Genomic DNA, 13,489 nt, shown 5'->3' on the forward strand with positions numbered 1-13,489 from the left:
GAAAATATCGTGCATAATGCATGGACATAACCACCCTATGTTTGTCAATGATATGCAGTCAGTCAACAAGTTGAAGTCATATGAACAGTTTGTCACTATTTTTTTTTCCCCTCTGAAAATAGTTATAGAACACAAGATAATAACATGCACCCTCATTTGTCTATTGTTTTCATGCTTGTTGCCTCTATGAAGTGTCACGACCCAAACCCGTCCCTATAAGTTTAGTATCGTAACTGGCCAGTAATCCTTGGACTACCGAAGGCTTCTGAACAGATTAACAAGATTAAGGGGCTAGCGAAAGAAAATACATAAATATAGTTGTCCAATGAGCTGTGCTGACTTATATGAAACGGAATATTTAAAAACTTTATATACATAATCAAAGTCAACCATACATTATACCCAAACACAATACAGTAATTTAAGTACAACCAACAACATCAAATCAAGTCTTAAATAAACAAAAACCACGGAACTTAAACACAGGATGCTTTGGGAACCTCCACGTGAGGCACTATGGTTGGCTGACAACAGAACACAGATCCAGACAAAAGCCTTTAGGCTCGGGCTCCAAAATGCTCACCTATACATATATATACACACAATGAGCTAAAGCCCAATGAATAACATTAAGGTAAAGGGGTTAGTGAATAAAATCCGAATATATCATAAGTAGAAAATAGACCAGAGCATAATCATTCTCATATCAGAACATAATAATGGTACATCTCATAGAACACATCACAGAACGTCTTCCGACTAGAGTAATCGGTTCCAGATACCGATTAAACACATATCACCACAATGAAGTGGCTAATGAGATCTCGTAATTACTTGTATGTCATGGACCCGCATTTTCATGCCGTCCCCCATGACTTGGGACTATCTATGGATGCCATAATAGATTTCAAACATGGAATATTCGTTCACGAAAACATATATCATTTCAAAAATCAGAACTTATCATATTTCATTTGGAACATAATTCATATGAACGTATCTTTACAATAACGTTACTCACAGTGGTTCCAGCAATGGTCAATCAATCCTCGAGTCTTGACCTACAATCACAAAATACATAACACAAGCATGTCTTATCATTACGCATTCAAGTGGCCATTAAGGCTTGGCTTTCATTACATTGGTTCTTATTCTGTCTTATTACATTGCCTAAAACACACACACTTGCAGTCTCGGAACTTAGTACATTCTTTTCTTAGTGTGTTTCTATCCATAACCTCAATACCATGGCTTAATTAAGGCTTAGGAATGCCTAAGATGCAATGAGGATGCCAAAACATGCCTTGGAACACTTAAGAAAGTTTCTGAAAATAAGGTCCACGCTCGAGCGTAGTTTTCCTCGCTCGAGCGTAGTTTTCCTCGCTCGAGCGGACATGCAAAATGTGAATGGTCGCTTGAGCGCATAGTCATTCGCTCGAGCGATTTGTAAAAGATATGAAACTTCTGAGAGCTTGCAATTCACGCTCGAGCGGACTTTTGGTTGCTCGAGCGGAGTACACGCACTCAGATTGGTTGCTCGAGCGTGAACTCCCACGCTCGAGCGTAGATGCAAATTCTGAAATTTTCAGATTGCACCTTCAAGCTCAAAACTCAAATTCCAACCTTCAAAGCACATCTCTTGGGCCCCAAAACTTGAGATAACACAGAAAACTTGTAAAACATGATGAATTAAGGGTTATTTCATAAAATCATGGCCCAAGAGTTTCTTAAAAACTCACAATTTCAACTTAAAACATGATGAATGTTCATGAACACAACATGTATGGGTTTTCTTGGTCTTGAGCTTCCCAAAACATGATTAAACACCACAAAACAACTTGAAACTTGATGATTTCCCCAAATGAAGATGAATTTCAAACATGCAAGAGAGAATTCATGGAAATCATGCTTAATTTGTAAGAAAATGTACATGCATGCAAGAATTGCAACTCAAATCTTTATTCTAAGCTCAATATACACATTCAAACTCATAATCTTGAAGAAATTTCATGTTAAATGACTTAGTTACACCATCTAGAGGTTATAATCTTACCTAGAGTCTTGAATTACTCTTGTTCTAGCACAATCTTTGATCAATTCAAGCTATAGTCTTCAATTTCTCCTTAATTTCTTCTTATCTCTCTCTAGAATTGTGCTCCCTCTCTCTCTAAAATGTCTCACTAGATTTTTCCACTCAAGGGATAAAAGAAAATGAGCTCAAAATGAGCTTATATCTCATATATATGTTTAAGGTGCTAAAACACATTAATTAGAACATAAAGCTAACCAAACATGACTTAATTAATCAGACTGAATCGATTTTTAATAAAATTTTCCATATGGTTCTAAAAATTCCAAATAATATATTGACGTAATCAATTTCGGTTTCGGATGCTGATAAGGCTTTCAATTTACATATTAAAGTGAAAATTCCAAACAGATATTTCTATAAGTAACAGATAGAAAGCCAAAATCATACAAAGTGCAGAATAAACACATAATTTTTTTTAATCCTCTCATTAACATCATTAAATACGAATTAGTAGCTAATTACGGATAGGGGTTGTTAGAGTCTCCCCACCTTAAAAAGTTTGGTCCTCCAAACTCAAGTTATCTTATATAAAAAGAAATGATGTTCATCGAAAATATAACTGCAATTCTTTACAAAACAGAAGCATAACCATATTCATAAATATGCTCATAACCTAATCTCGACCTTAGTTTCGTACCGAAACAGAATCACAAATCATATACAGAGATTATGGTTCGTATCAAAACAAAGTCTTATACGCATTCCGATTTTAATCAGAAACAGATTCATATACATGTTCATATTCACATTCTTGTCCAGATCATACACAGATGTCACAATTCTTACTTAAACATATGTGATACATCCCTTAGCATTGACAGAGCAGATACAGAACAGATACAGACACGTGAGGGTTACGAATAACCAGTTCCATAAAGGAACCTTCGAATCCAGGTAACAGAGAATACACAAGCTGAGCCCCATGATGGAGCCTCCGGTACGAGTAACAGAGTATAGACAGATTAAATTCCATGATGGAACCTCCGATACCGGGTAACAGCCAACACATGATGCTAAGGATGTTACGAATACATATCATAAATTGGACAATCATTCAACATACAGCATATAGCATTTTAGAAAACAAAACTTATTTTGTCACACAGAAAATCAATACAGTTGGACATAACTTTATTAAGTTATTACTCACATTACTTATATCAAGTACTTATGGGTCGTCATAGATTCTCACTGTTTCCCGTTATTAGGTCACATAGACTTGATTTACTCACTCCCGAGTCATCTATCTGGTCCTTGTTCGATTTGGTTTTCAATCCGGTAATCTTATTACAGTTAATCCAGGTCATTTTGAAGTTATCATTTATATACTATTCATCAACCTCAGTTTCCACGGATTCAATCGTACTATGTGTCAATACAGAAGCAGTCATACTGATTGCATATCCTCTCAGGTAATCAGAGTTTATAATCGAACCAGTCTGCTGTCAATAAATTCCATCAGTTTTGAAGTATAGTAACACAAAAGCAATCATTCTCTTAGTCAAACAAGTTCATGGTAGTAACGGTAATACCAGAGTAATTAACTACGTGTCATGTATACGATATTCCCATATTCCCCAAGCACAAGTTACCAAATTTCATAATCTCATTCACGTGTTTTCCCAATTGGTTACAGGCATATAGTAAGAAGCTATTTGTAATCACATAGTCTACTGTTGACGGTTCACATTCTTCCTAAGGGTTCAAGATTGATTCAAGTTTTCATTCGGTTAATTCCCTTAGTAACACAACCCTGCCATTCAATCATAAGTAATTCACAATCCCCCATAATGTAACCAAATCAGATAATAGTTCCCTATTTAGGTAAAGTTCTCTTCAGATCAAATCAAATGAAAGTCCTATCGGATCACATCAGATGAAAGTTCTACCCAGTCATATCAAATAAAAGTTCAAGGCGTGAGTCATCAAACAGAAGTTCTCTCAGGTAAACAAAGGTCTCATCAAACCATAGTTCTATCACATTAGATCAGGTAAAGGCTCTAGCCTTATTATTTCCAAACGAGGTACATTAATTCTATAGTTCATACTCCATTCGCTTAGGTGCATAGTTAGTAATTCCATAATTAGTCTAAGTTCATCAATTCTCACAGTCACATCAGAGGAATGTATCATAGTAGTTCATGTTAAAGTGTTTCAGGTCATATACAATGTGTTTCCTCCAAATAATTCTACAGGTAAATGCACAGGCATGCAGTTATTCACATCGAGAGGTAAACATTACAGTCAGTATAGCAATTTCCCAAATGAGTTTTTCGTGTAGGCATAAGGTACACAACAACGTGTCATATAAAGTTTCTCGGTGGTACACAATAGCAGAGTATTATGCAGAAGTTTCAAATCGGTCATACAGTCCTTAAAGCATAGGCTCGCTGGTCTAGTCAAATAGTCTTGTCAATTATTAACAATCGTAGTTCACAGTCTAGAGTTTATCGTTCGGGGTCTTTATTTAGTCACACAATCCTAGAGTCATAATCCCAACGGTCAAGTTATCAAAACAAATAATATATCGATCATTCTGAGCAAAGGTATAGTCATATAGGTGCATGTTCAGAATCTAATAACATTCCTAATACAGATTCACGAGGTCTATGTACAGATGAACACAAAACAGTTTCCCCAGATACAATACTTAAGGCAACAAGTCATAAGTCTACTCAGTCTAGATACAAATGCAGCGGACACAAAGAGAGTGTCGAGTTCAATTAATTAACATCCCACACAAAGGTATAGGCATATGTAAGTCTAACCATGTTCCATATCCAGTCAATAATAGTGTGTCTCCATATTTAACAGTTCGAGCATAGTTCAACAGGTCAGTCACGATAGTTCATATCAACCAGTAAGTCTCTAAGTGTTCATTAACCACGGTTCAATCCCATCAATACTAATAGTATTACAAGTATGGAAACATACAGACAGGTACGAGTTATCATTTAGGCATTCGTTCACAATTCATAAGCAAAAATTCGTTCTTCCAAACTGACATAGGTTCTCAATTTCAGAAGTTCCGTACGTGGCTGATTCATGTATATAATTCGAGATCACGGGTCTACTTATTCGATGATGTTAGTCAATATATAACAGTTCAGTTCAAGTCATTGTCGTACAGATTTCCCAAACTATAGTCAATCATGATGTGTTCCCATGTTCAATAGTTCTAGCATAGTTCAAAGGTCATACCTAACAGTTCATATTAAATTTTGCAATACGATACAAGGATTTAACCCAGCAAGTTCTCGTTGTCCATAAGTCTCAACAATTCCCAAAGCTCAGGTAATTCGTTATAGGGCTTCGGGCATCTCACATAAAATTAGCAAGTTTTCGAGGCAGTCAATAACTAGGGGTTCATAATTCTAATAATTCAATGGGTTCAATTAACGTGTCCACAATCTATATCAAGTTAAGGAATGTACACTTCCACACAAATTCCGATATAAACAATTGCACATAGTTAAGTTAATACCTGCGTCAGTTATTTCAGTGTTCCGAGCATTTTCTAGAACTAGGGTGTAGGAACAGAACCAGTCGTACTAGCATTAGGTTAGTGTTGTTCGGATGAGTTCGCGGGCAAGATTTAGCCGAGTGCCCTCTCTGACCACATCTAAAACAGGCCCCTGACAGGCGGCGACAGATGCCCCAATGTTGTTTCCCACATTCTTTACAACTAAGTATACCATTGTTTACATTGCTTCCCCGGCTTTCTTTGTTCACAGTTTTCGCCCTAGATTTTTCATTCACAGAAGTTATTGAATTACTAGTCATTTCAACCTTCTGTTTCTTCTGTTTCGCTCTTTCTGATTCAGTTGATGATGTTGATTTTGATATTTTTAAGGCTGCTATGTTTGCCTCGGACATTAAGGCCCTATCAAGAACATCCATGTACTTTGGCAATTTTAAATCGCTAACTCGGTCATATACATCTAAGTCAAGCCCACCTTCAAATTTTTTAGCCTTTTTGTAGTCAGTGTCTACCATGTGGGGTGCATATCGGGCCAGTTCGGTGAATTTTGTTTCATATTCAGCCACAGTCATTTTGCCTTGTTTTAGTTATTCAAATTCGGATATCTTCCTATCCCGTATGCATTGGGGAAAGTATTTTTCGAAGAAAATTTCTTTAAACCTCTCCCATGTCACACATTCATTATCATTTCGTACTAACATCCACCATCTCCTAGCTTCTTCTTTAAGTGTGAATGTTGCCAACAAAACCTTATGTACCTTAGTATACGGAAATACCTCAAATATTTTCTCAGTTTCTAAGACCCAAGCCTCAGCTTTCAACGGTTCAATACCCCCCTGAAATTCCGGTGGTTTCCTCTTATTGTATTTCTGTGTCAGTGTTATCATATCATAATTAGCTGGTTCAGGTACATGTATTTGCCCTTGTTGCTGTTATTTCAGATTTTCGGTTAAGGCTTCAACCATTCTTTCTAACCGGCTAATTCTAGCGTCAGAAGATTCAGATTCGTCTATATTCGTTGTCCTTTCCATTAGCTACACACAAACAGAGTGCTTATTAATATAAGGAAAGTTCTCACTGTTCTCACATTTCATTTCATATCAGACGCATTTATACTTTCATTTCAATTCAGATACAGTCACTTGATCCCTTACTTTCATACATTCATGTTCACATAGATTCCACATTCGGTATTGAAATTAACATCACATGTTATTCCACTTAACTTCTTTGATCATGCACAAAGGTTTCATTTCAATGTATTTTCAATAAGGATGTGTTCATAATAGTTCATACACTTAAACATGGCAATGCAATATCCTTATTTCATTTCTAATACATCCTATAGCTCATATGGACGCGTGTGTGCGGTATAACTCGTGCTCTGATACCACTCTGTTACGACCCAAACCCGTCCCTATAGGTTTAGCATCGTAACTGGCCAGTAATCCTTGGACTACTGAAGGCCTCTGAACAGATTAACAAGATTAAGGGGCTAGTGGAAGCAAATACATAAATATAGTTGTCTAATGAGCTGTGCTGACTTATATGAAACGGAATATTTAAAAACTTTATATACATAATCAAAGTCAACCATACATTATACCCACACACAATATAGTAATTTAAGTACAACCAACGATATCAAATCAAGTCTTAAATAAACAGAAACCACGGAACTTAAACACAGGACGCTTCGGGAACCTTCACGTAAGGCATAATGGTTGGCTGACAACAGAACACAGATCCAGACAAAAGCCTTCAGGCTTGGGCTCCAAAATATTCACCTATATATATATATATACACAATGAGCTAAAGCCCAATGAATATCATTAAGGTAAAGGGGTTAGTGAACGAAATCCGAATATATCATAAGTAGAAAACAGACTAGAGCATAATCATTCTCATATCAGAACATAATAATGGTACATCTCATAGAACACATCACAGAACGTTTTCCGACTAGAGTAATCGGTTCTAGATACCGATTAAACACATATCACCACAATGAAGTGACTAACGAGATCTCGTAATTACTTGTATGTCATGGACCCACATTTTCATGTCGTCCTCCATAACTTGGGACTATCTATGGATGCCATAATAGATTTCAAACATGGAATATTCGTTCACGAAAACATATATCATTTCAGAAATCAGAACCTATCATATTTCGTTTAGAACATAATCCATATGAATGTATCTTTACAATAACGTTACTCACAGTGGTTCCAGCAATGGTCAATCAATCCTCGAGTCTTGACCTACAATCACAAAATACATAACACAAGCATGTCTTATCATTACACATTCAAGTGGCCATTAAGGCTTAGCTTTCATTACATTGGTTCTTATTCTTTCTTATCACATTGCCTAAAACACACACACTTGCAGTCTCGAAACTTAGTACATTCTTTTCTTAGTGTGTTTCTATCCATAACCTCAATACCATGGCTTAATTAAGGCTTAGGAATGCCTAAGATGCAATGAGGATGCCAAAACATGCCTTGGAACACTTAGGAAAATTTCTGAAAATAAGGTCCACGCTCGAGCGTAGCTTTCCTCGCTCGAGCAAACATGCAAAATGTGAATGGTCGCTCGAGCGCACATTCCTTCGCTCGAGCGATCTATAAAAGACATGAAACTTTTAGGAGCTTGCAATTCATACTCGAGCGGACTTTTGGTCGCTCGAGCGGAGTGCATGCACTCAGATTGGTCGCACGAGCGTGAACTCCCAAGCTCGAGCGTAGATACAAATTCTGGAATTTTCAGATTGCACCTTCAAGCTCAAAACTCGAATTTCAACCTTCAAAACACATCTCTTAGGCCCCAAAACTTGAGATAACACAGAAAACTTGTAAAACATGATGAATTAAGGATTATTTCATAAAATCATGGCCCAAGAGTTTCTTAAAAACTCACAATTTCAACTTAAAACATGATGAATGTTCATGAACACAACATGCATGGGTTTTCTTGGTCTTGAGCTTCCCAAAACATGATTAAACAACCACAAAACAACTTGAAACTTGATGATTTCCCCAAATGAAGATGAATTTCAAACATGCAAGAGAGGATTCATGGAAATCATGCTCAATTTGTAAGAAAATGTACATGCATGCATGAATTGCAACTCAAATCTTTATTTTAAGCTCAATATACACATTCAAACTCATAATCTTGAAGAAATTTCATGTTAAATGACTTAGTTACACCATCTAGAGGTTGTAATTTTACCTAGAGTCTTGAATTACTCTTGTTCTAGCATATTCTTTGATCAATTCAAGCTATAGTCTTCAATTTCTTCTTATCTCTCTCTAGAATTGTGCTCCCTCTCTCTCTAAAATGTCTCACCAGATTTTTCCACTTAAGGGATAAAAGAAAATGAGCTCAAAATGAGCTTATATCTCATGTATATGTTTAAAGTGCTAAAACACATTAATTAGAACATAAAGCTAACCAAACATGACTTAATTAATCAGACTGAATCAATTTTTAATAAAATTTGCCATATGGTTCTAAAAATTCCAAATAACATATTGACGTAATCAATTTCGGTTTCGGATGCCGATAAGGCTTTCAATTTACATATTAAAGTGGAAATTCCGAACAAATATTTCTATAAGTAACAGATAGAAAGCCAAAATCATACAAAGTGCAGAATAAACACATAATTTATTTTAATCCTCTCATTAACATCATTAAATACGGATTAGTTGCTAATTACGGATAGGGGTTGTTACATGAAGCCTCTGCCTTAGTCTCCTAGCAATACTATCTGGGGTTGGTTTGGAGTACAATTGCAATCAGATTGCAAAATTCTATGACATTTAATGTTTATTTGATTAACCAACCAACAATGCAATCAAAGCCAAAGTTAAATAACAAAGAAATTGCAAAGATTGACACCTTCTCTTCACATAACGCCTCATTAATCAGTTTTTGTAGTCATATGATTCAATTGAAAGTAACACCGTTTGGTTGACAACCTTGACTGTGAACTTACCTCTTTTTCCACATCAGTCCTACATGACAATTCATCAATCATAGTTTTCTAGAGATACAATGGAGTCACAGAACTGAAAAATATTGCAAATAACATAATCTTATTTCTAACAATTTTGAATTGAGGTTATTATCATTGAAAAGACAAGTATAGATTCCAGTAAACCAAATGACCTCATTTCAAATTAGAGAAAACAACAATTTGAATATTTTTGCTTCAAGTGGGTTAACAAGTTGCTGTGGTATTTATCTTCCCAATACTTCCATCAACAAGATCATAATGTTCTAACTTGCCACAACAATATTGGAGTGCATCAACTATTTTTGCATCCTTGATCCTTGTGAATTCTCCACATCCAAAAATATGGATTATTTTTCACAAAATTTTGAGTTGGCTGGCCATTCCATGCAATGGTGAAGAGTTAAAACTTTTTGAGCTAGGCTATTTTTCAGCATTTAACATCACTGAATCTGTCATATTTGGAATTTCATTTTCAGTAGGCATATCCAAATAATTCATGTCAACAGAAGAAGAACCCAGTCTGCTCTTAGTTTCAATCCGGCTTTTCCCATTCCAAGCTTCTTCTTAACCCTCTCTATTTTACATTAGTCTAATCTCAACTCCCTAGTAAAGTTAGAACCTTGATTCTATCATATAATATCAATATTAACTTGATTCTAGTAAAGTTAGGCCTCTTCTTATTTTTATTTAAGTTGCTACACTAATCCCTGGAGTTCTATAAGTTGATATTAGGAGTCAACCTTGCACACATCAACTGTTTTTTCTTTTGTTTGCTACTAGTCTAATATGTTTGCCTATGTAGATTCATCTATGAGTTTAGATGGCGGCCAAATGATTAGGCTTGTTTCGTGATGTAAAAATTTATAATTCAAATCTTGCATGGACCAAAGAGTTTGACATTTTGATGAAATATTTCTTGACCCTTTCACTTAGGATTAGTCTAGACAAAAAAATAACATTAAACTATATGCCACAACAATTTGGCAACCAACATGTCTTTCTAGATAGTACTATTGATTATAAGATATGAGCAATTGTCAATTCAATCTCAACCACAGTTGAATATATATATTTAAAGGAAAAGGAAGAGTTACAATATTTCACAATACCCTCAACATAACATATATATTACGGTATATAATCTTAATGGTATATAAAAAATATCCCTGGTCTCGTCCTATCAAATATATATATATATATATATATTATATTTATAAGGTTTAATGGTATATAATCTTATCCCCATTGATGACCAACTGTAATGGTTTTGCAGTTTCAGAATGTAGAAGAATTATGCGGATGACAAATTGAAGATTAATGAAACCCAATTGTAAATGCATGAGAACTAAACATGGTACCATTATCCAGGTACGTGAATGTTTACCACCAATAGGGTAAGATGGTGACCAACACTCATCCTATGATTTTTTTTTTAAATAAGTATTTTCGAGAAATTCCAAAGCCGTAAAAGCATTTACTGTTCCCAAAACACAAAAGAACTGGAGCACTCTGTGTGTGTGTGTGTGTGTGTGTTTCATTTTGGCATATGATTGAGGACATGGTGGACACACAATTAAACAGTTGTGAGGATCAAGGATAGAGCCCTACATAGACAAATTAGGAGTAATTTCATATTAGACACAAGGAAGAAGACACACTTTAGTTTTTGCAGATTGTTCCAGCTCATAGAACATACACCAATCCAGTATGTATGGCCATAAATATACTAAGGTTCTGTTTCGATGATGAGTTTGAAAACCCAAAACTTAATAAACATCAACAAATTAGTCCAACTACAATCCAACTCTATGTGTGTGTGTGTGTGTGTGTGTGTATGTGTAATAAGACTTAAATTGACTCTAAACAAGTTAATCAAACATCTAAATTGTTCTCCATGAAAAATTTCATATTTTCCCCTCTTTTTCTTTCCAAGTTCTGCAGAAAGAGATTACAAAATATAAGGGGTCGACAATCTTTTCTTGACAATGTATAAATCATATGTTAACATGAAATTGGCATCTCATAAGCAAAAACGCATATTAACAAAATAACTTCTCTCTCATAGGCATGTTGTCAAGCACATTGTGTGCAAGTTATATGCTAACAAACACCAAGAGAATACACGAGCATATAAAATCAATACAAACATCAACAAAAAGAACACAAAGTTTATGCAATGGTGTACCTGATTGTGCGGTTTGGGAGTTGATCTCTAGACACAGTGAATTCGAAAGCGTAGGTGTATGTATGATTTTATACGATTAGTTCACCGCCACTCGAACACTCTAGACAGCATACATGGAAATCTTGCATTGAGTCCTCATTCGGTCACCTCACACGAACTCTGTCAGAAGCCTTTGTTATAGATTATTCGTATGTATGCTTTTGCGCACCAACTGACTTCCTCTTTTTGCAAAATATGATAAATCGAGTTGAAGAAGCAAACAAAAGCACCGCTTTCTTCCCACCACATGGCGCACATTCATGGACGTTAGGCTTAGGGTTCTACTCCTCTGAAGCACCGACTTCGGTAATTTCTAGGAGGACCAAGAAGTAGTTGAAATTTGTACAGACGAATGATGAAATTTGTTTGTTTCTACTATCACGTGTGTGGCTAAGCTGAAGGCCACGTAACCAACCCAAATTTGCTTTGCAAATAAAGAAGCAAGAGACTTACACCAGAAGGACCAGTGTTACACCATACGTTACACCACTCACCTTCTTTTAATATATGTTATAGATATATTAGTGGTGCACTCCTGTTACATGATAATTTTATTTTTTATTTAAATAAAAAATAGATATAAATTTTTATTTAAAATACATTTATATTATAAATTTTGTAAGAAATAATATTTACATGTTTTTTCTTCTAGACTCTCAAAATGAGTGTAAGTATTATTGTCATTTTTTAAGTAATAAAACTCATGACATTTAAATAGAAAAACTTGAGATGTAAGCAAATTTTCTTTCAATAAAAAGTTTTTAAATAACACTAACAAAAATTATTATGTAAATTAATTTACTATACAAAGAGATACATGAAATATAAAATTAAATTTTTTTTCTACAAAATGTTAAAATAAACCAAAGGAAAAAATATGTTAAGTTAGATATAGGAGGTAGAAATTTTTAAAAATAAGGTATATAGAGGTAGAAATTTTTAAAAATAAGGTATATAGTCAAATTTACAAATAGTTAGAGTATATACGAAAATTAAATTACAAATTAGAAATTTGAAGACATAATAATTATCTCAAACGTTATGCATTTAATTTTTTTTTGGGTGATAATTTAGTATTTTGGCTCATTAGACCAACTAATATGGGGAATCAATTCCACTGTCGAATAATGGGAGGCCCAATTAAAGTTGGGGCAAAATCCCGTATAGATTGGTCCCAAAAAATAGGGTTAGTCTTCTACATAAATATTTTAAAAAGGCTGTTAGTAAAAAAAATTTAAAATAGTGTTGTACATGACAAATAATAAATAATGTTAATTTTAAGGGTAAATTACACCTTTCATCTTTTATATTTCACCATTTTTTTTTTTTACTTTGGCCTTTTAATTTTTTTTCTTTACTTTGATCTTTCACATTTCAATTTTTTTTAATTTACTCTTAAAATTAATTTTTGTTCAAAATTAGTTAGAAAATGTCACATTAACAATCATATAACATGAAATACATTATTATATTTAGCCTACACTTCTTACTCAAACTTAAATCTAAATATAATAATATATTTTTTTGTCTCATGACTACCAACACATTATTTTTTTTATCTGATTTTAGACAAAAATTAATTTTAAGAGTAAATTGGAAAAAACATAAAACATCAAAGATTAGTAGGAGAAAAGAAATCATTTAAGGGTCAAAGTGAAAAATTA

General features: G+C 34.4%; 1 long non-coding RNA gene across 1 annotated transcript; it reads right to left on the reverse strand.

Moving 5' to 3' along the window:
* Positions 1-340: 340 nt before the first annotated feature.
* Positions 341-12,292, reverse strand: LOC145813610 (uncharacterized). The gene is made up of 2 exons (XR_014356803.1): positions 11,787-12,292; positions 341-583 (listed from the first exon to the last, which is right to left on the reverse strand). It is a non-coding gene; the product is annotated as an uncharacterized LOC145813610 (long non-coding RNA).
* Positions 12,293-13,489: the final 1,197 nt, after the last annotated feature.

The sequence above is a fragment of the Camellia sinensis genome, chromosome 15 (assembly GCF_055761805.1).
Source record: "Camellia sinensis isolate YWXY chromosome 15, ASM5576180v1, whole genome shotgun sequence".
Classification (NCBI taxonomy): domain Eukaryota; kingdom Viridiplantae; phylum Streptophyta; class Magnoliopsida; order Ericales; family Theaceae; genus Camellia; species Camellia sinensis.